The 25401-nt window shown below is 32.1% G+C and overlaps 2 protein-coding genes across 3 annotated transcripts in view; one reads left to right on the top strand and one right to left on the bottom strand.

The window, feature by feature from the left end:
* The window catches only part of LOC146534562 (uncharacterized), a 91431-nt gene that overhangs the window by 17194 nt on the left and 48836 nt on the right, over positions 1-25401 (bottom strand). The window lies entirely within an intron of this gene.
* LOC146534563 (uncharacterized) overlaps positions 8345-25401 on the top strand; it is a 57123-nt gene continuing 40066 nt past the window's right edge. For both annotated transcript variants that reach the window (XM_085192844.1, XM_085192845.1), the window contains exon 1: positions 8345-8643. The gene's annotated coding sequence lies outside the window, so the exon portion shown is untranslated. The remainder of the gene's footprint in view (positions 8644-25401) is intronic.

Here is a 25401-nt window from a genome sequence, read left to right as displayed (position 1 = left end):
TGTTATCAAACTTATATATCATGTTGCATTCATTCAATGTCTAGTGTCAACCGTTCGTTCTAGAAAATTAAAGAAGGTAGCCTTTGCGTTTCCTTTTTTTAAACACTCTCATACACATACGATCTCATGACATGCCCAAACCATATAATAAAAGTAGTGTATTGTCTCTAAGGCACATTACATCTTCAATACAAATACAAAGCCTACGTAATATTACAAAAGTCCTTTGTTTTATTTTACATATTAAATGAAACTACTTTAATCGGATAGATATCACGAGACCACCTCTGGGGTATTCGTACCCTATTCAATTATAAAAGAATTATCTAAATCGGTCTGTTCTGTAAAGAATCCAGCTTAAACATATAAAAATCAGGTCTGGTTCTGTACCAATTTCTAGATTGTACAATCGTTGTTCAACGGGAAACACGTCCTTTCTTTACAATATTCTGATTTCTTCGCAAATTCCGTAATTGTCAACGAAAAGTACACTATGGGTTTTGATTACGAATTTAATACAAAAAGCAACAAAAACGATGAATAAATGTTTTTAAATTTTGCCTAATTTTTTCTGTGGTCCATGGGAATGTATATTATGATATTTCATATTAATTTAGCTCGATACATCTGCCTAATCTTGACATAATGGTCTTAATTGAATGGTCATGGTGATGAATGAATGGGTATACAGTAGTAGACCAAAGTGATATTATAAGAGTTGCGTTTTATCTTTTTAGGTACGGAACCGTAATACGCGGCCAATGGAGAACCCCCTACTGTCGTCGGTTAAATGATGTAAAACTAATAAAATCCATGAAAATCTTATTTAGTTTATTGTCAATCGTAGAAAACACCTACATAATATTTATTAAATCTTATTTCTTATAGATACTCCAAGCGAATCCAATTTAAGTTCCAATCAATTATAAAACGTACTTGAGATCCTTTATTTCTTTAAGGAGACACTCCAGTGCAAAATACGTGACTTGCAATAACCAATACTTCTTTAACCACTTAAATTTGCCACAAAGCGATCTTCATAGAGTGTTTGTTGTATTTCAAAATCAATATTAGAAGTGCTACGAACTTTGAAATACTATGAATATTTGCGAAATTGGTAGAAGTGATGATAAATATAAATAAACTAGCGGCCCGCCCGCGGCTTCGCCTGCACGAACTACGCTATTATTCATTTCTGTCTCCATGAGTACGTACGTCCTATAAGTGACGTCCATGCAAAATTTGAGAGACCTAGCATTTGTAGTAATGAACTTTCATACAAACTTTAAACCCCAAAAACAACCTCTTAGAAGTCGAATATGGCAAATTCCCGTCTTATCGAGCACCTACGTCCTATAAATAACTCCTATGCGAATTTTGAGACTCCTAGCACTTGTAGTTTCTGAGATTTCGTGATGAGTGAGTGACCTTTCGATTTTATATCCTATATCTTATAAAACAAAGTCGCTTTTCGTGTCTGTCTGAACTTTCTAATTCTTCTTCTTCTAAACCAGCCAACGGATTTTGATGCGGTTTTCATAATTAGGTCGAGTATTTCTCAGGGAAGGTTTATATATAGTTTATTATTTGTACATTCTTATGTAAATTAACATAAATACGATAAATGTGTATAAAGTGCTACCCGTTGAGACACTTTCGCGCATGCGCTGCTTTAATGGTAAGTAATACATGAAAATAATGTACTGGAGTATTGTTCCTCTTAATAAGATCTACAAAAAAGTCTGCGACAGCATATTCGTATCTTTTAAGAATAACGTGTAGTGATCATATTTCTGTCTAAAAATTGTAATTTCAATATATTTTTTATTGTGAGGGATATTTTTCCATAATGGTATTAGGGTCATAATCAGAAAAGTGGACATTTTCGAATACGTAACGTAACTGATAAGTAACAATACTGATAATGTTTGTTACGAAACTGATGACATAAGGCATTATACACAACAAAATAACGATATTATATGAATAAAACTATTGTTTTTTTTTTAATGAGACACAGATCAAAATTTTAAAGATTTCAATCGTTGAATTAACAGATTATAAATGTAAGAAGAAAACATAATAAAGTGACAATATTAACAATATAATAATGGTAGTTCGTAACGTAATAAACTCATATTTCTAGTTAGAGATCACAAAGTTAATGATAAAATTAAATTCACTTTAAAATATATCAAAATTTGAGTCGTTATCACTGGAATTAAGTTTAATTCTTTGTAAGTGTTTATTCCGCATATCTTCATATTTAATAGGCTTGGTCTTTTTAAGACGTTCTCTATATCTTTTATGTGTTTCAGCATTTGACATAGGAGCCATGACGCTTACTGAAAATACAAATATATATATCAAAAAATAATAATCACAAAATCACAACTAATTTCAGGAAGAATTAAAAAAAAAAAACTAAATCGGTTCAGTTGTTTCTGAGATTAGCATGCACAAACACATAGACAAACAAGTAAACACGCAAAAAATTTAAAAATCATTATTTTTGGTTACTTTACGTTATGAAAAGTCACTAATAGTTTTTTTCATATGCCAGCATTTTTTTTTTTCTTATATACATATCTTCCATATACAAGCACCGGTTCGATACAATTTTATTATAAACATATATAAGAAAACATTGGTACCGTAATTGTGAACTAGGCTTCATATTTTCTCAATTTCGTTACGTAACGAAATATAACGAAATTGAGAATGAAGTCTGAGAAATTCTAACCTTTTTAAATATTTGCTCATAAGCCACGTGTTGCATGTGCAAGCACTGGAGTTCTTTTTTGAGATTTTGTAAAAAGAAGCAAATAACATAAACAGGAAAACGAAATTATAGAATACTTACCAAAATAAAAGCCGTTTATAACCCTGAGATATAATTTCACGCATTCCCTATAAATCATTTGAACCCCTCAACTGCTGCGAGAACACTACTTGTCGTACCTACGACAGCATTGACTTTTTGAATTATGGTGCCAGAACATAAAATAATATTAAACACCATCCAAAATAATTGCATTCATAATTTAATTGTACGTTATTAACCCTGAGTAACAAAAAGACAATATTTTGGGACAAATTTACTTAACTAATATATATTATTTATTAAATTATGTATCAATAAAAATAGTTCTATTTGATATTATGCATAATGTAAAGTAATATAAACATATCTGAAATCAAATAAAACCATAAATATTCGTAACAAATCAATTTTTAAAAAGTAAAGTGGTGAATGGGACACGTAAAATTGTATGGAAGCATTTTGAAAAGTTTTTTGTAACTAACAAAAAATACTATTATTAGCCATAATACATTTAAAATATTACAAAAATCTTTAAGTTAATAAATAAATTTATCGTAAATGGCAAAATATTTCAAATTATCTTTAAAATTGTATTTTTAAAACGCATTCAAAGTAGCGGGACAAGAAAAGACACAAAATGTACACTTTTTCTGATTATGACCCATTAATCCTTATCCTTTAAAATACTTTATTAATTTTCTACGTTAAACGAAGATAAAATTAGCTTTTTACACCATTTCGAAATTGCGAATAGTTTTAGAGAAAAACGCATTTAATTGTTGACACATCACGCCGTTGACACTTCAGCTGTATCGACTCAAGTTTTACTTATCCCTTACTCTTAGCATATAAATAAGTATATTAGTTACGTTGACCATTTAATGTAGACCAAAGCTGTCTTTTACTGTTTTTCATTTTAATAAGTACTTTAGAAGTTGTTACAATATCAAAAAATCCTTGCTGCGAAACGACTCGCCACTCGCCATGCGTGCGCCGCGCCCGCTTGCCTTACACGCTTCGGTGGTTAAGTGGTAGAATGCTAGGCTGCCACGCGGGCGGCCCGGGTACGATTCCCGGCCGATCCATTCTATTTAATTTTCCCCACAGCCAGCCACGTAGTGCTTGCTTTTCATCAGGGACAGAATACCCTCTTCAGCATTAACCACAAGCTCGAAAAAAAAAACCCGCCTGCCTCTATAGTAACGAAGATTTAGATGTGTTTGCACGTATTGGATAATTGGAGTTGAATGTATTATTTCAGCGCGATATATTTGGTTTCATATTTTTTGTAGTAGTTATTAGTGGGTAGGTTTTTGTTTATAATTTCTTCCGTTTAAAAATAGTCATTTTACTATCTAAAAATAATCATTTAAATATATTTTAATAAGTACTTGAAAAGATTAGTAGCACAGATTTAAAATTACGGTACCTACTAAAAAATCCTTGCTTTGTAAAACAATTAGATAATCCTTATTGAAACTACGAAAATGCGGGTTGCATTAGGGTTTAATTAATCTTCACATTATCTTAAGTGCTTTGCAAACATACATTATATGAATAATCCAGTAGTTAAAGCGGGCGAAGCCGCAAGAGGGTCGCTAGTATATAGACAATAATTAATTCCTTCGAGTGGAGATCGAACCCACAAATGTCGCTCAATTATATATACTTGGTATAAATAAATATTAAACGATTAAATAAACAAGTGCCTGATAACCTATTAATTCCAAGCACGTTTGTAATTGCGTAATAGTTAATTTACTTGAACTTTATGCCTATTCAAAGCACACTCAGTCGGGCATCAAATAACAAATTAATGAGAGCGATTGATGACTTTCGTGATGTCACGTCTGAAATGGTGATTAATGTGTTTATTTTAATTATTTATTTTTATTTTAGCTGAGCACGGTAGGCATAGGGAACCTGGGAACCTAGCGATAAGACGCTTTGTCCTATTAAGGTACTTGCCTTCTTCACTTTCCGCCGCATTCTGGAAACATTCCGTGTGGAGTGGCGGGAATCGAACTCACAACCTAGTCTAGACCTGGCTTCACGCTATATCCCACACACAGCAGGGTAGGAAAAGGGAATCTAGTGTTAAGACATTCCGCTCTCTATTTTCTCCGAATTCTGGAGGCATTGTATCAGTGGCGGGACTTAACTCAACTCAACAATGAAGAATTGAAAATATACATTTTAATAAATATTTAATTTCTTCGAATGGGGATCGAACCCACAACCAGTGGCGTTTACAGCCACACCTGGCCTTGTGCCCCTGCGCCACGACTGGCCTCAATACAGTATTATATTTTGGTAAATTATTTTCCTTTAATTCCAATAAATTTCAGGTAAAATTTATGTACACGTGCCGTTTTGCCCTTAAGGTAAACCGTGTTATCTAATAAGATGAGAAAATTGACTAGGGATAAACTTCTCTTAGCGCTATAACTCAACAAACAACTGCTTTACTTTATTGTAATTTATACTAATTCGATATTATAAAAATATAAATAGTGCCTAAAATATCAGTTTCGTAGAACTTATCTATAGTGTGTTGTAAGGTTTTTATATAGACTCGTATTTTAAGTTTTATTAGACTTAACAGTTAATGGGTTATATTGTCCATTAAAAAGCAAAGCGCTGCGTTAAGTTCCGCCAGTCAACACGCATGACTCAATGCCTCCAGAATTCGGCGGAAAGTGGCGAACGGAGTGTCTTAGCACTAGGTTCCCTCTGCCTATCCTATATATGTGCGAGATATAGAGTGAAGATGTAAAAAAATAATTGAATGAATGAACTAAATCATCCATCCATCCATCCATCAGACTTTCAACGTCCACTGCTGGACATAGGCCTCCCCTAATTCTCACCACTCCGTCCGGACCTGCGCCCTTTGAATCCAGCGGATTACCGCTGTCTTTTTAAGGTCGTCGGTCCACCTGGTTGGAGGGCGGCCTGTGCTCCTTTTGCCGAGACGGGGTCGCCATTCGAGGACCTTTCTTCCCCATCGGTTGTCGGCCCTCCTGACAATATGGCCTGCCGATTGCCACTTCAGCTTGCAAATTTTGAGAGCTATGTCGGTAACCCGCGTTCGTCTACGGATTTCATCATTACGAATTTTGTCGCGTAGAGAAATACCAAGCATAGCCCTCTCCATCGCTCGCTGAGCCACTTTGAGCCTGTGGATAAGGCTTGCAGTGAGGGACCACGTCTCAGCGCCATAAGTTAACACTGGCAACACACACTGGTTGAAAGTTTTTGTCTTCAGGCACTGACGGATACTAGACGATATTTTGTAGTTTCCCAAACGCTGCCCAGCCGAGTTGGATTCTGCGAGTGACCTCTCTCTGAAAGTTGGACTTACCCATTTGGATCACTTGTCCCAGGTAAATGTACTCGTCGACAACTTCGAGGTCGTCGAGGTACGCCTTCAACAACGACCGGCATGGGTGTAACATGGACATTAGACATAATTTTTGTCTTGTCCATGTTCATCTTAAGATCCACCCGTTGTGAGGCGCTATGGAGGTCCCCTAGCATAGTACTAAGTTCCTCCAGGGACTCTGCCAAGATTACTATATCATCGGCAAATCGAAGGTGTGTTAAGTGTTCGCCGTTGATGTTAATACCATGCCTCTTCCACTCAATCAGCTTGAACAGAATGAACTAAATAAGTAGATAAAATATAATAGCCATGATTTTTAATGATTATATTCTTTAATTTTTCAATCTTTGATTATGTAATGTTTTTTCGTAGTGTAAATTATATTATGAGAAAATGAGTTGTAAATTTATATGTTTAAAATATTTTTTAGAGTTCCGTACCCTTTAAAGAAAAAGGGACACTTATAAGATCACTGGAATAAAAAAATTGTGAAGCTTTAATAAATAGAGACTTTATTAAGTTTAGGCTTAATGCCTATTTTGTAGTTTATATGTTATTTATTAATGTTAAATAGAAGTAGGAGAAAACATTCAGAGAACGAGAAAACTTATTTGAAAAGCTCTCTCTACAGGTATACGTTGCTAAAAATAGAATGCTTCAAACCTTCAAACAGAGCCTAAGGCCAGACTAGTATCAATATCAATTTAGTTCGCAACAGACCTAACGACCGTTGCTTTTGCAGTGTAACGATTATTATCAAGGACTTATGGTCCTAAGAAATTATTATATTAAAAAACATATATTAATGCTTAATATATTACAGTGATAGTAGTCAAAAATACATGATACACCACAAGATAATAAGATCTTTTTTTTATGAGTTAGCTAGAGTGTTCAGGCACTCCGCTCCCCACTTTCCGCTGATTTCTGGACATTGTGTGTTGAGTGGCGGAATTCAAAGCCGTACTACATCACTCCTGACCTGTCGCGTTTACAGCCTGTGTGCCTGCACCACGATTGACCGCTAATATATAATAATAATAATAGACCGCTAATAGACCTGACAAGTTTTATAAAAAAATATGATTGTGTTCATTAACAGCAGTATAACATCCATCTCCAATCCTCCAATCCTCCAATCCTCCATCCATCAACCTTTAGACTTTAGTTTGCAAAGCGTATAAATAATCTTTGTATAGAATCTTTAAAATGTCATCTTAAAGTTCGAAAGTTCGTGAGAGCTTTTCAACAAATTTGCTGCGGAACACTAAAAAATATGGCTCGTAAAATGAAGCTGGCAGCAATTTACTTGAACTACATTTTACTGAGATCATAAAATCAAGTTCGCGGTTAATGCTATAATTTTAACCATTTAATAATATATATTGTTAAAAATTATCGTATAGTCATAATAATTAATCATATTACATAAGAATATAAAAAAGGGGGGAACGGAGTGTCTTAACACTAGGTACCCTCTGTCTGTGTGCGGGTTAAAGCGTGAAGCTGATAAGTTTATAAAAATATCTACATTAAGTACAGATATATAACAATTATTATTTTAAACGAATATTAAGTCTGTTCAATCTCTTTATAAAGTGAAATTTTCAACGTTCCGTTGTAATCGGTGCATAAATTAAAAGGCTTAAAATAGTCTACGGGCGCTTTGCGAGGTGTTTGATGTTCGCAGCCCGTCTCGCTCTCACCCTCGCTAGGAGACACTCGTTAATCCTGACGAGAGCCTACTCCAGTATGTGTTCACGAGACAATTGATCTCTAATTCACGGTAACTTTAGTTCGGTACTTCAGTTCCTTGTGTTTCTAAGAAAAAACTATGAGATTTTTATTTAAAAATGCTAATTGTTTAAGAATTATATGTATTATCTATTTAAAATAATTAAATTTGTCTAAAAAAGTTGTTGTTAACATTTGATGGATGGAACATACGTAATAAAAGCTGTTGTCGAATTAGCCATTTTAAAATTGTCTATGTAATCGATCATTAATAAACTGTACTGGATACTATTTTGGCAGCAAACAGTTGGTTTTTCAATGGTTTTGCAATGTGGGAGGGCGCTAGGGGGCGGCGGTATCGAGCGTGGGCGCGCCGCCCCGCGCCACTGAAGCCCTAGAGCGTAGAGCCAGTCAGCCGAGAGGCACCGTGCGAACTCGCCGCTTTTCTGCGCATTCGTCAAACTTCTAAAAACCAATATAACAATACAACTTTCATATATCACAGAAGCGTTCACGTGCAACGCTCACAGCGGCGCCCTCTTTCTCTCTCTCTCTTTTTTTATAACGTGTGGAAGGAATCGGCGAATCGGAAACAAATGAAATAAATAGTGATTTAAATTGAAATGATTTGTGACGATATATATAGTGCTTAGCAAGTAAATTGGGAGGTGGTGCCGATACGTCGACGTCATGCCAAGAGGTAGGTTTTGTTGGAAGAATTCAATAAGATTCTTGGCAAACTATATAAGATTTGAGACGTGTCAATATTGATGATCGGTTAGGCTTTTAAATTATATTATTTATTGTTTTTTTTATTTATTATTTGGTTGTATATATTTTTTTTACTTTACAGCTCTATAAATTTTATTTTTTTGGAGTTTTATTATTTTAATTAGATTTTTCTCTTTAGAGGTGTGGAAATTATCAAAGATTTTTGTACTTTACTGTATAATGGTCCATACACTACGTACAATTACGTACATTAATATATACGTAAAATTACAATAAATAAAGGGGGGTCCCCCAAAAGCTAGCACTTAAGAAATTAAACTAACCTATAAATATGTCTTTAAAATATAAAAAGATTTAGATTCTATATTCTAAATTTCAGTTGAAATTAATATTATTTGAGCATTAACTAAATTAAAACATGAAGGGTTTCTTTATCGCCACTAATTAACGTAATATGCTTACCTAGAAATATCATGTTTAAAACCTATATTTACACAGAGAATTGTATTATTATAATAAATATTTTATGATTATAATGAAAATATTTTCTATCGTGGGATGTTATAAAAAGTAGAACATAAATATATCTTATATTATCTTATACAATAGAAATTATATTAAATAAAATGAGTAATATTGAACCAGAATATAAATCTAATATTGGCTTGTGAATAATTTATTATACCTAACCTTATTTTTAATGCCATTTACATAAACATGTCCTTGATAATAACGAAATAAAAATTCAACATTCGGGATTCGCGGGCTGTCTGTCGTCTATCGTTTCCCCTGACGCAGAGGATCGAAATTACGTCAAATTCTAAATGACAATGTACGAATAGAACAAAAAAACGGCCACGAGCGAGTTGGACTCGCCTATGACGGGTTCCGTAGCAGCAAATAAAAAACTTATGTTACCGCCACTACCTTTATGTTATTCTAGACATGCTATTTTTAACCAAGTTGTAAAATGAGATAGTTCTTAAGAACTACTTCCATTTTCACACAGTCAAATAGTATTGGTATAATAAAAAAAACTTTCTTAGAAATCTCCATACTATTTAGAAAGGCATATTTAATAATAACGTACTCGGTCTACTCTGGCACATACTCTCCAAAATTCTATTTTCATCCCTCAATTGCATGCATGGAGTTCTACTCTTAATAATTAATTTTTCGTTATACAATATAATTTTGTAGCGATCTATAAAATAAATTTAACTTCTAAATTACACAGTACAGACCCAGTACATCCTTAGTTTCCGAATAAAATGACTGTAACGGACAATACGAAGTTATAAAAGTTCCGTTTTTTGCCATTCGGCTACGGAACCCTAAAAAGAAAATAAAACAAACAATATTAATATTAAATCAAAGAAGTGAAACTTATCTATTTTGCCTGTTATTACTTATACTGGCCCTCAGCACTTGCCTCAGGGTGCTTACGACCAAAACAGCGCTCTACCTTCTGAAAATTTTCTACTGTTTATCATGTTATTGCTTTTAATTATTACAACACATTTTAAAGAAGCATATAATTCTTTTTATAGTATTTTCTTCGCTCTGGTGGAGAGGAAAAAATTCAGAATGTTTATGTTAGTAACATTATCTATGTTTTTATATAATTAATTTGAGTAACATTCCAAGCCATCCTAAATTGGGTCAAGCCAGAGGGGTGCTAATGCATAATCATATCGTTATGACGGAATACCTTATTTCTGATAAGGGCAATTGAGCATACAAATCAGGGGCAATTTCCATTAAGCAAAAATGAAACGGAGCTTTCGTTGCTTTTACAACGGTACGTCTCGTATCGTAGTCTCGTTGTAGTTGATAAATGGGTGCAAGCGTGTCACTGTAAAAGTGATGGTAGGTTCTATTGCCACTCGGGGAATGTATTATTGTTCAATAAGATTTTAATTTCTTCGCCCTGCAAACAAAAATTCCGCCACTCACCATGCAATACTTCGAAAATTAAGAATTGGAAATTGGGGAATGTAGTGAAAAAAAAAATTAGTTAAATTATATACAATTTTTACCAATTATAATAATAAAACGAAATATAAAGTAATATTATATAAAGCTACATTAAAAAAAAACCAATATTGAGTTTATACCAGCAGAAATATTACTGTTTTAAAACATTTGTGTTATTTAAAAAAAATAACTTGTTAAAAGATTTTAAAGGTTAACGGTAATTGGACGGTAGAAAAAACAGTTTTAATCTCAAGTTAGCTGCAACCTTACTCGAGCTTAATTTCCTAAAACGCTTACGTATTCCGGAAAAAGGCCCTCTCTTGGGTACAAACCGTTACCGTTCTCATTCTCATTCGAGTATTCTATCATGGAAGATAATATTAAAATATATAAAGGCACAGCTGTATAACAGGTGCTGTTTTATTTATAAGTTTATTTATAAATCATTTTTTGTTTTTTTTTTGGTCTTTGGGATAATATAATTGAATAATTAATGATGCTGTCCTAGCGCAGTTCAAAATTGGATTAGAAAACGTTTAATTTCTTTTTTATTTGTGGAATGGAATTTCTCTTTCATCCACTTGCCATGAAATATGCGAGGAAATTAAAAAAAAATACGTTATCTATATCCTACTTATAATAAAATCGTAACAGGTCGATCGGGGAATTAAAACATAGAATTAAAAATTATCTAACATTTTTATCTTGTCTGTCTGTGAGTTTGTTCATGCTAATCTCAGAAACAGCTTAATCGATTTGAATACAGTTTTCACTATTTTATTTTGTCAAGCGTTAGGATAAGCTTTAAAATGTTAAAGAAATGTTCCTTTCGTTGTTAGTTTAAAAATAAAATAGTTGTGTGAATAATAAAATGATATAGCATATTTTTCTGAAATATATTCGTAAAAACACAGATTTACGTGGCTACTGTGAGCGTATATGTTTAGCATAATTAATATATCCACAATTTTCAAAAGTAGAGTACCTACTGAGTTGTATGAAAAGTGAAGTAGAAACAGAAGTTTACTATATTTAATAAGCTTTCCAGTACGAGGTCGTAAATCATGAAATCAGAAATCGTGAAATAGCGACATCTGATACAACACAATATATCAATCTGTGATATTAAGTTTTGAATGATGTTTAACTTAAGTACATCTAGTTTTATATTTTTTCTTGATGTTTTGCCCGTTTCTTTCTTTCTATGAAATTTATTTCGATGCAAGACTTCAAGATGAATTTTTAAATCTATTCCATCTTTGAAACTTTGAATTGAATCAATATTTCAGTATATTTTAGTAACTCACTAAAGAAATTGCATTAATAAAATCATTGTAGAGCTAAATCACGTATACTACTTGTATTGGTATTACAGGCGAGCAAAGTTATAATTATGTTTTCTAATTTAATATTACAAATAAAATATTTTTTTTCTGTCTCTATTTATAAGTGACTATTTTAAAACTAAATCAACTGAATACAATTTGTTTTTTTAAAAGCTTTTATTACCGGATATTTCGTGTAAGATTTAGTATAATATAATATTAACAATAATTAGTATAACTATTATTGGTAAGAGGCCGTCGTAGCGCGGCGGCACAAGACTGTAACGCGAAGCTTGTAGGTTCGATCCCCACTCGAGGAAGTGAAATATTTATTTACGTTTATATTTCCATTTCTTCGTTCTGGTGTCGAGGCAAAGCGCCTCCAGAATTCAGCAGAAAGTAAGGAACGGACGCTTGCCTACCCTGCTGTGTGCGGGATACAGTGTGAAGCTGAAAAATATATATTATTATTATTTTGCGATATATATCTATATTTTGAAATATTTGTGAAGTTATAGTTAATGATATCGGTTGGTTTGTAGGTAAATAAATATAAGCTATATACCTACATTAAAAACTGTGCCAGCTTTATGTCTGACATTTACTATTAATGGGCAAGTAATGGCGAACACATTAATCGCGTGATGTTGAAGAATGATAAATTGTTAAAGTTTTATCGCTTGGAAATGCAACTGCCTTTTAAATGAAAGATTTAATATTTATAGTTTTTTTTTAATAATTAATACTGTTGTTGTTTATATTGTTTTTTAATTGAAAAGTAATATTTAATTGCTTATCAAATGAAAAAAAATCAAAACTACTAATATTAAATGAAAGTCCTACTAATATTATTGAACTGAATTGCTATTGAACTATAATAAACATTTGAAATATATTAAACACTATAGGCTACAATTAATGTAAACATTTTGTATAATTTGACAATAATATAACAAAAAGCAGAGCTTTTTTTATATTTTAAGCGGATGAAGCCTCGTAATATAATTTGAACAGACAGCTTATATGTTTATGAAATATATAGGTATAACCTTTTCAGCGCGCTTGGCTTCCTGGCATCTGCGGCTTGGTTCCCGTGGTCAAATGGAAATAACAAAGAGCTTGACACATTCTAAGGTCTCGGGATAAATCTAACCGCAGGTGCAATGGGAAAAAATACATCAAAATTATTAATGTAATATAATATAGTCTGTTATAGTCCTTCCTTCTTCCTTCTTCCTGGCATTAACCCCGGCTATTGCCAGGGTCTGCCTTCCTACTACACTTAACCTACTCCACTTTGCACGGTCTTTTGCGCCTCTATAGTCTACCTCGATGACTGTCCAACAAAAACAATATTTTTGCGTAATAGTGCATTCAACTTAATAAACTTATTATTTTATCAATTCGACTGTATTTTTTATAATATTAATAGGTAGATACCTAAAGATAAGTATTTACGTATATTTGTTGCAAATACAAACATGATTGCACTTACGAGCACTCACAAATTTTTAAAATCTTAAATAAAATATTCTATATAACACAAATAGATTGTAATATCAGTTATACTTCAGGGTAAAAGGTAACAAATGAGATTTAACCTAACCATTCCCACTAGGGATTGGACTTGACCCGAGTTCTCTTTTAATATAAACTGGCCACAAACTTTCATTACAGCTAAGCCTATAAAGAAAGGAATAGGTGCTTCTTGTATAAAAAAACGTTACAGAATAATCGAGATGGATAATACGGTTAATATAGTAAATAAATGTTATTTTAGCTTCATATAAAAAAATGTACTATCAACAATTTAGCTTCATATTAAACAATTTACAAACATTTATTAAAATTTATAGTATCATATATAAATGAAATTATTCTAAAGGTACTCTATAAACATGAAATTTTACACTTGTAAGTGAAATATTATGTAATATTGGTAAATAAACATTATCGAGGCAAAGCGCGACGTTGAATTCCGTTCACTCAACGTGTAATACCTTTAGAATGTGGTGGGAAGGGGGGAACCGAGTGTTTTAATACTAGAATCCCTCTGCCTCTTCTGCTGTGTGCGGGATACAGCGGGAAACTGATTTAATATAATTGAAGATTAGTTTAAAATTACTTTTATTTAATGTACCTTACACGGTGTGCAGCATGCCTCTAAACTTGAGTCTCCAGACCAGGTTGTAGTCACTATAAGTAATGAGTTTTGTAACTTTATAACAAGATCTCACTTTTTTACTTGGCAAAATCAAGACAACGACAAGATAATATTATTAATGGAATATTTATTTTAATTTATATTTCCATTTCTTCGCTCTGGAGTCGAGGCAAAGCGCGGCGTTGAGTCCCGCCACTCAACACACAATGCCTCCAGAATAGTGGGGAACGGAATATCTTAACACTATTTTACTGTGTGCGGGATACAGCGTGAAACTGATAATATATAATAAAAAGTCGTTTAATATCTTCAGATATAAAGTTCAAAACGCTCAAATGTTTATTGAATATCTTATTAGTTATTACTATTCACAAAGGAACGGTTTCAGTTTGATAACTATGATACAAAACAGATGAGTATTTGTCAGGGACATACATACATATATTTACATATATATAAGTGAGTTAAGTTGAACTTCGATTCAGCTGAGGGGAACATATTAATAGCAAAAGGTCACTTCACCGACGCTATTAAAGTTATTTGTAGCTCAATACAGTAAAATGTCAAGTGTACACGTACCTATACAAAATGAGATATTGGAAAGGGATACGAAAAACTCAAATTATCACCAGGAAAATTAGTTCTTTGAACGTCTCGTTTCATTATTATGATTTATTTAATTAATATATAGTTTAAATTAATAATTTCGAAGATAATGATTTTTATATTAGATGATTTCTTAATAAAATATTAATAACTTATTATGTATATATTTGATATGCGTTAAGAGTTCTTATATATTGGTAATGTTGCTTTAATCGTAAGAGCCAAATAATAATAAAAACGGAGAAAAAAATTCTAAGTTTGTCAATTTTACTTTATATAATACCTCTTTTAATATTAATATGAATCGTCATCAAGATTAAGGCCATATTCGTATTTGATATATATATATCCCTATATGTACTTACTCGTACTTAGATAATATTTCCTTACAATTTCATTTTACATCTCAGTATATACTCGTATTACTACTGAAACATTGTTGTACAGCGGTAGTAAGAAGTGAATAAAATCGTACACGAAACGTGTTGCGCCGCTGACAACCCCCCGGGCTCCGCCGCCGGGCCCCGGGCCCCGGGGGCGCAATACTCCGCCTCGGAATCATGGATGCATGAATAAGTAAACTGTAGGTTGCTCTGCTGACGCGCCAAACTTATCTCTTATCTAGGGTTGTTGATTTTGTATTTTTTTAAGTATTCCCAATAAATATTGAGGCCGTCGTGGCCCAGCGGTACAAGAGTGTGCCTGTAACGTGAGGGCTGTGGGCTCGATCCTTCCTCGACGAAATGAATTATTATTTGTTAATATTTTTTTGGTTTCGTCGCTCCAACTTCGCTTTCACTAAGGCAAAAGCCCGGCGCTGAGTTCTAATACGCAATGCTTCAAAAAATTACCTACCCTGCTGTAAGCGGGATTCAGCGTGAAGCTGATTTTTGTTGTTGTGATTCCCGAAATATAATGAAGTTAACAATTAATTGAATCCTGTTTGGGCATAAAAGAAGAAAATTATCTATCTAAGTATAAAAATTTATATGAATACATAGAACTTATGTTTGCAGTAAGAAATTAAACAGTGCAAGTAAAAAAATGTTAAAGAAATAATTTTTAAAGTGACAGCCCTATTGTTTCTTGACATAATGTTATATATGTGGATTTACATAACTCAGCAATTGTTTTGCCTCAATATTCTCTACATTCTGTATATCTCATGAATTTGAATATTGCTTCATGCATACGGCCATTGTTGTTAATTCATCAATACAATAAAGTAAATAATCTATTGACCATCTAATGTAAAACTGAACTTACAAACACATACTTATCCCTATGACAAAAAAAAAAGCATTAGCAATCAATAAATAATATTAATTTAATATTTTTTAAAAAATATTTTTTAAGTGCATAAGAGAAAAAAATATATATGTCTATTTTATTGTAACTGAAAACATTTTTATTGAACGAATTTTTGATTAGAGATCATCCAATTTAAAAATGTAATTAAATTTACTGGGAAATTTCTATACAGGCATCAAAACATTTTTTTTTTCGGACCAAATTTGCATATTTTTTTCAATGCTGGCATCCCATTCAATAAGAACAGACAAATCAAATTCGTCTAATATCGACTTGAAGCGAACTCGTTTCCTTTTTGAAGCCGATTTAATTATTATTTGTTATATATTTGCTGCAGACGTATTTTTTTTCTGTGACGTTTACTGTAATATATTGTAATTAATCTTTATTTGTATATGTTTATAAGTCCAGTTTAAGAATAGAAGGTCTCTAATACTTAAAAGAATCACACAAGATGTCTTACATTATTTTATGAATCAAGTAAAAGGAAAATAAATAAATTTTATTAAGGTTAAACCTTCTTGATTCACGACCTTTTGCTTTCGATTACCCATTTGTTTCTGCCAAGGAGTAAAAATCCAATCAGCATGGTTTCAGTGGAGTCACGCCCTCGTCTTACTGATTAATGAGATGTCTTACTGATTTATGTCACAGTCTAACAATATTAACGTAATTTTATAAACTTAGACCTGAACTCTTTTCGAATGGGGAAAATAAATGTTTTATAATTTATTTAATCTCAATTTAAATTTTGTAATAGATTTATATTGTATGTTTATATAGACAAGTCATTATTTAAGTAATTCGAGGTTTTATTTGATTTTGTTCGCAAAAAATGTCTACTTATTTTGTATCTATATATTTAGGTAGGCGGTAGGTACGCGCTCTCGATTTCACACGAACGTGGTTTTTCCTGCGTAAATCTCGATCCAGCAGGAATTCTGGGTGAAAAAATCTATGTGTTAGCTGTTCCGGAGATTAACCCGGACATACAAAAAGATACACAGACAAAAAAAATATTTGATTGTGTTTTGATATCAGATAAATAACTATATGCACTTAGAAAAACAAAAGCTGTTTTGAAATCAACGAGAAAGACTTCAATTTTATTTTTATGTATAGATCTTACAATTTCTTTCTATAAAAGCTTGTTTTTGTTACGTATAATAGTATACTATAACCAAATACATTGTTCTAACAGTTTAATTCATCAAATTTCAAACAAAACGGTTATAAGGAAACTCATCTAAATCCCGCAATTAATAATGAAGAGAGAGGTGAGAACCCAACAAATCTCCCCTTCAGCAATTTCAAATCCAGTATTTGAGTTGACGCCGATAACTATTTACGGAGGTGTAAAATCAATAGCGCAACCCGGGTCAATGTATGTAGGTAACTTTGGCTAATATTAAAGAGTAAGTAGTTGCGGTGAGATCCTCATGGTGTAGTGGCACAAGCGTGTGACTAGCATTTGTAGGCGTGATGCTCTTGGGTTCGATTCCTATTTGGGGGAGCGCGGATGAAAACGCGGCGTTGATTTTCGCCTATTATTATAAGATAAATTTAGGCTTTTTTTATAAAATAATAATGATTTATCTTATTATAATCTAAAATCTATACTTTAATCTTATAATGAACTGACCAGACAAGATGAATAATCTATCGATCTATCCCCATTATACAAGCTTTCGTTTGGCACGTAAAAGATTCACACCACATTAAGTTCTGAATTCTGACATAGTTCTTGGCCCTTAGCCACGTTTATCTTCTAAGGATTTTAAAATTATTTCCAACCTATAATAATTTATTTTTAACAAATATTAAAAATGTTTAATAATATACGTTGAAGAAATAACCTTTTCTTCATACATAAGACCATTAATTTCTTATTATTGGTAAAAAGAGAAAAATCTTTGCCAAGATTTCATTGAGAAGAGTTTGTACACTGCCCACATAGTCTGGTGGCATATATGATTATAGCTTTTTACGAAGAATTATTATACTTATAGCATTATAAAAAAAACGAGGCCGTCGTAGCGCAGCGGCGCAAGGGTGTGACTGTAACGCGACGGTTGTGAGTTCAATCCCCACTCGAAGAAGTGAAACATTTATTTACGTTTATATTTTTCCTGAATTCGGCGGAAATTGGGAACCTTAACACTAGGTTCCCTCTGCCTAACCTGCTGTGTTATATATATATAGTGGTGGGTATATAAAATAATCAAATATTGATTAAATACAGATAATAAATACAATATTGCCATTTAGAATGAACAACCAATGTACAACGTAGAGCACATTGTACGAGGGTGTTCATTCAGGTCATCAGCAACAGAACGCCGCACCGCTGGCTCTCCGCCAACTCTACTTGATCACAAGCTGTGTCTAACTGTTACTACTTTGTGTTTTCATACAACAATTATCGTCTTAAGATTTTAGTAGAAAAATACTTTGTAGGAAATGTTTATTTTAATATTGTTAGCTAGGTTTAGTGCTATTATAATTTAAGAAATCATTCTTAAATTATTGTTGTAGATAGAGAAAGTATTTTAGAGGGTAGTCGTGAGGACGTGAAATATTTAATATTATTATTTTCTTCACTCTGGTGTTCTTTTGCCACTCTACACGCAAAGCCTCCAGAGTTCGGCGGAAAATTGGAAACGAAGTGTTTTAACTTTACGTTCCCTGTCTACGCTGTTGTATGAGGGACATAGTGTGAAGCTGATTCGAATGTGAACTTTAATGTAAAAAAATCGTAAATAATATTAATATAATTAATGTACATATACATATGTGTGATGGCTTGGATAATGTTATATAGGTAGAGCGGGTTCAAATCCCGTTTCGTTCAAATATTTATACGAGTACGTTTGCTAGAAAAGTTAAACTCAACATTTTCCTTTCATTCTATTATACAATTTCATACGTCTCCGAGTTCTGGAATCCAGTCACACTTGTATATACAATATCCATACATTGTATATACATGCAGACAAAGTACATATGGTGCAAATATTTATATGAAAAGAATCCGATATTTTAACACGTGTGCAATTTTTCAAGCAAATCGGACTACAAGAAGTGGGTCAAAATGAATATTTAAAAATACGATATACGAGTCTACCAGCCGTAGAAAGAGTTTAATAACTAAAAGGAATTGCAAGAAAATCTTTAAGCAGTTTACGAAAAAGCGAAGAAAATTGAAATAGTAAAATTATGATCATAATTGAAAATTTTATTATTTCATTTTTCTCATTAACATACTCTATCAACATTTATACGAGAGTATTAGTCCAATAGTGAGATCTTTAAGTTATAAGCATACTAATAAACCTGAAATGTTATTTTTTACTAAATTGATCAATTACTTTGTCAACAATAGGATAGAAATTTATAAGAATTAGGTGTGCGTGCCCAATCATTTTGCTGTCTAAAACAATAAACGGGTAATTTAACAACGGTTAACTTACCACCAATATTCCTTATAATTTAAGGGTAGCTTATCCGTACATAAATTTGTCTGTCTGACTGTCTGTCTGTGAATTTAATACATTTAGTATAGATACAGAATTGACTTTGAGAAAGGACATAGATTTTTATATACTGGACTTTTTTCAAGTATTAAAGGAGTTGAAAAAAGGATAAATGTTTGTTTGGTAGGCTTCCTAGCGATGTACGTTCACAGGTTAACAATATGAGATAGATCAAAATAATTTACTAAAGAATTGTACATCTTAAAATTGTATACAGAAAAGTCCGTTATATATTAATATATCTATCTCCTAAGAATATGTCAAAATAATCGTTTTTAGCTTTTAAATATTACTAAGAAATTGAGCTTTAATTATGAAATTATTTTAAGCAACACAGTATTATACCTTAACCAAATAAATACTTTATACTCGTATTTACTATCCATACCTATATTATAAATTCGAAAGTAACTCTGTCTGTCTGTCTGTCTGGCTTGTACGTAATCAGGCCCAAACCGCTAATTTAATTGTGATAAAATACTCCTATTTCCTCCTCCTACTTGAGGGTCTCGGAATGAACATAGGATACTTTTTTTTCTCATATTTGTAATATTATCGATATATACCAATATATTAAAATACTTATTAATTTGACATGCAATTTATTCCGCCATGTTAATAACAACTGTCGCTATGCGACCGATGCTAAGCAACGATTTGCAAAGCAAAGATTTGTTGTTAGAAAACGTCATCCAAAATGAGCTTGCTTAACGCATCTCTCTATTGAAAACCGAAAATAATTTCATAAATATACTTAATAAATATTCGTATGGTTCAAGCGGGCGTAGCCGCGTGCGGGTCCACTAGTACTTTATAAGTGGCATATCATCGCCATCGTCATATAAACTCTTCTTAAGAGACTGTTTTACAATTGTATTTGTAAATAGTATTTATATTATTTATTTTTCAACTATAAGCGATTGCTTAAGCTATTTATTTGAAAAGTTACAAAATTGCTTTTCCATTCAATGTGTATAGAATTGAAGTCTGTCGAAAATGCTGTTTGTATTTCTAAAGTAAGAATCTATTAGTTCTACCTGGACAACATTAAAGAATACCTGCTTAATCAAAATAAATGTCAGAGTACAGTTCTTTAAAAATTATATTTAAAAATTAATAAAATTATTAATAAATAAAAAGGAAGGAGACTTTAAGAAAGAAGATTCAAAGGAAGAGATTAAAAGGAGGAGGAGATAGGAGAGGAGAGGAAGGAAGGAGGAAATTTTCCTCAAATATTTAGTTACTAATCTGAGTGTAAATTCGGTAAACTAACTAACCTGCACATTGAACTTGCTTCCACTTTTATTGTATTTGAACACCCCATATAACGAACGAACGTTCATTTAGTTATATATAAAACAACTCCTAATCAATTAATGTTTATCCTAGAAGTGATATTCAAACAAATATTCCACTCAATTCCATTTGCCGCCGAATGAAAGCATTGCGTGTTGAGTGGTGGAACTCAACACCGCGTTATTTTCGTTAATTTTCTCGAGTGGGAATCGCACCCACAACCTGTCGGGTGCCGAAGAAGATATATTATAACAAGCAAAGCTTTGTATATTAAATCCGTAAATTAAAGCTTTATTCTCAATTTTGCTTACAATCAAATAAGCTATGGGTTTTCATGTAGAAAAATCCAGTACATACAATCTAAAGAAACATGCCTTGTTTCCCTCGTTAGTTCTAACGTCGATATCTCATTATCACGAGTGAATTTGGGCGATATATTTAGAAGTTTCTCATAAAATAAGGCTGCCACGTAATCGACATTGACCTGATGTCAGGGAAGAAGTGGGTTAGGGGAGCGTCGATGAGCCTTACAACGAATATGATACGTACAATACGCTTGCCTGTGAAAATTTGTAAATTATTTAAAATTACTGATTGGTGATGATAATACTATAAACTGCTTAAGTAATAAATTGCATTTTTTTACTAATTATATAAATAGCTAGGTATAATAAATGGTGTTGGATATATTTTTTTATTTTTTTACTCCTTGGTTGCCACCCACACCGCACTTGGTTTGAATGAATCGAATATCGAATCGAAAATAATTAATTGAGAACGTCGTCCTTTTTTTGAAAATTGGTTAAAAATACAGATTAATGAATCGATAACAAAACAAACTTTAACTGTTAAGTTGAGTTAAAACAAAGTAATTTGTGAAAGATTTAAGTTAATCGGTTCAATACTTTCGAAGATAAGCGTGACCATACATACAGACAAGAAAAAAAAAAAAAAAATTTCTTTATATTGTTCTTTTTAAGTGCCCCTTTATTCATTTCAGCCAAAAATACTAAATGTACAGACAAAATATTTTTACTGTTTTATCTATATATAAAAAATCTAGGAATAATAAGCTAGGAATCTCAAATTTTGCATAGGAGTTATTTATAGGACGTAGGTGCTCGCTAAGACGGGAATTTACAATATTCGATTTCTAAGGGGTTGTTTTTGGGGTTTAAAGTTTCTATGAAACTTCGTTACTACAAATGATAACAGTCTCAAATTTTGCATGGACGTCACTTATAGGACGTAGGTACTCATAGAGACAGAAATTAATAATAACGTAGTTCACGCACGCAGGCGAAGCCGCGGGCAGGCCGCTAGTTATATATATAGATATATATAATATTTATTGAATATTGAGGTCACAAGTTCCGGCGCCACGGCATCTTTCTATATAAATCTATCCCGCTGTCTTGCCTAACCGCCAAATGAGGTTTAACACGCAACGTGCTAGGCTTGTTTGTTTTTTATTGTAAAGGTAGAACTTGCCGTGTCATGAGGCGTACACCGGAAGTGACACTTTGTTAAAGTACCCGTTGCCTTATCAGCATGTTATAAACTTAAATTTCGGAAGCTATAAATATACTTAAGTTAAGTCGATCTATGATATCATTTTAATGTTTAGCAATCATAATTATGTCTTATTCCTGAGTTTATTATTATTATATATATATTATTTTATTTCCTGAGTCCTGGCAAGGATGTTACTGTAACGCGACGGTTGTGGGTTCGATCCCCACTCGAGGAAGTGAAATATTTATTTACGTTTATATTTCCATTTCTGTTCTGCCACTCAACACGCAATACCTCCAGAATTCAGCAGAAAGTGGGGAACGGAGTGTCTTAACAGTAGGTTCCCTCTGCCTTCCCTGCTGTGTGCGGGATACAGCGTGAAGCTGATTTATTTTTTATTTATTTAATGTACATAAGAATCAAGTGTGAATTTGATACAATAATCCATTTTTTTTTCTTTGTTTCTATAATTATGTAAAGTGTAGGTATATTTTGTTACAGTTCCAATAAAAGTAGAGCTTATTTTTAATAATTTAATATTATTATTATGTCACTATAATATTTTCTAGTCTTAGAAACTTATTTTTTTTATACCTGATATATTTTTAACCTAATGAAAATTTTAATTTAATTTTTATATTATTTTTTTATTCGAAAACAAGCATATTAATTTTGTAAATAAATTATTCTTTATCACAGAGTCTGTAAGCTATTATTGTGTGATAAAAACAAACATACGTATGTCATTTTAAACTATATTATTAACTTTTCTAGGTCTTTACATTTTTTTTAAGAAAAGTTGTTCAATATAAGTATTTACCTATAAATGAATTACTTAATAACGTCGTATCGGCTTAAATTGAGAATGAAACATCTACGGCAGGAAACCGGATATCTGTAAGAGCACAGAGCGGATATCCGGGAGGATTATCCTACATGCTCTTTTGTTATTTTTAACCTTAATACTCTTGTTATATTACATAAATCTCCTTTCACCTTACGTAATGAATATGTTAATAAATCTTCGATGCAATATGAAATATGTTAAATTTATAGCTACCAATTTGTGTGAAATATTTCTAATATAGAATGATCATGAATATAGATCGATACCAGAGCGAAGAAATGAAAATATTAAATATTTCCTGAAATGGGAATCGAACCCACAACCTATCGCATTAACAGCGACACCCCCCTGCGCCACGACCGAAATTATAGTCATTTTTAACCGACTTCTGTAAGAAAAGGAGGTTATCAATTCGACTGTATTTTTTTTTTTTTTTTTTTTTTTTATGTTTGTTACCTCATAACTTTTGACTGGGTGAACTGATTTTGATAATTTTTTTTTATTTGAAAGGTGAAGCTTCCCGAATGGTCCCATTTTTTTTTGGTCCATGTCTGACAATGGTATCTATGAGAAAATCACATAAGTCTTAAATTTGCATTAGGTATGTGCGCGACAAATAGACGAATAACTTAATGTCGCGCAAACTGATTTTGATGATTCTTTTTTTATTTGAAAGGATACTTCAAGGATAATTTGGTGAAAGTTTGGCTAGGTTCCGATTATGGAATCGGGTGAAAATTGAGAAAGTTTGTTTTTTTTGGTAAAAAATTGATTATACTGTAATAGTTACAAGCAAAAACTTTTTAACTCGATGTCAGAAGTGAGATTCCTGATCGTTACATTTCTTTTCAACCAACCTCAAAAAAGAAGATGTTCTCATTTTCAACCAACTTCAAAAAAGGGAGATTCCCAATTCGCCCGAATACTTTTTATGTATGTTCTTGTCAATATACCAAAATGTTACTTTGCGCAAAAATAACCTAATTAAATGAAGTTTTACATAGGATAACCACAACCACTCGTTGACAACCACTACCACCACCATCACCACTCGTTCAAGAAGCATCATTTTAAGATCTACCCATCACTTAAAATCGTAAAATAAATTAATTTTTAACAAAAACAAAAACCGACTTCTAACAACGAACTAAAAAGAGAAAAATAATTTTACAAAGATTTTATAATTTTGAAGTCGGTGCCAAGTAAAACAAACAGGCTTAGTAATTAGATATTGTAGTAAAGGTGTTGTAGCATTAGCTTGACACCGACTTCAAAATTATAAAATCTTTGTAAAATTATTTTTCACTTTTTAGTTCGTTGTTAGAAGTCGGTTTCTGTTTTTGTTAAAAATTAATTTATAATGACAATTTTGAGTGGTCGAATGAGTCTAGTGTTATTAAAATGTCATAGGTATGCCTCAGAGAACTGACGGCAAAAGAATTAGGGCACTTTTTCATTCGTTCTTTTAGAAATATCAAAGTTTTTAAAGGACATGACAGCTGTCAGCAACTGGAGAGCCGACTTTTCAGTTTTAAAATTGAATATTGAAAACAAAAATATCACATGCTACGATTTTATGTATTTTTCTTTTATACAGTTCATTTGGTTGACTGTATTCTGTTTGTCAATATTAAATGAACTGAAAACTTCAAACACTGGTTATTTTCTATATATATGCTATTTTAGAATATATTGAAGTAAAAGTAAATAAAAATTGTTATATTTAAGTTTTTAGACAGTTTAAACTATGCAGTCTGAGTTTAGTATCAGTTTTTATCTAATACTAGTGGACCCGGACGCGGCTACGCCTGTTTAAACTTTAAGAATATTTATTAAATATTATATAATATATTTATTTTTATAAGGATGAATATCAAAATATAAGTTCATTTTAGGTGACGATTTCTTAAAACAACAAAGAGACTTTGCAAACCGGTGCTTAGCAACGACGGTTGTTATTAACATGGCAGAATAAATTGCATGTCAAATTAGAAAGTATTTTAATTTATTGGTACATATGTGTAATGTAATATTATATAGCCTATAGCACTTCTGAAGAATGCAGCTTTCATTCAAAACAAAAACATAGTAAATCGGACCAGTAGATCCAGAGATCTTAGCGTTCAAACATAGAAACAAACAAACAAACAAA

The sequence above is a fragment of the Heliconius melpomene genome, chromosome 11 (genome assembly GCF_056956725.1).
Source record: "Heliconius melpomene rosina isolate 202511_hmr_F chromosome 11, ASM5695672v1, whole genome shotgun sequence".
Classification (NCBI taxonomy): domain Eukaryota; kingdom Metazoa; phylum Arthropoda; class Insecta; order Lepidoptera; family Nymphalidae; genus Heliconius; species Heliconius melpomene.
This window is presented reverse-complemented; position numbering and strand designations above follow the sequence as displayed.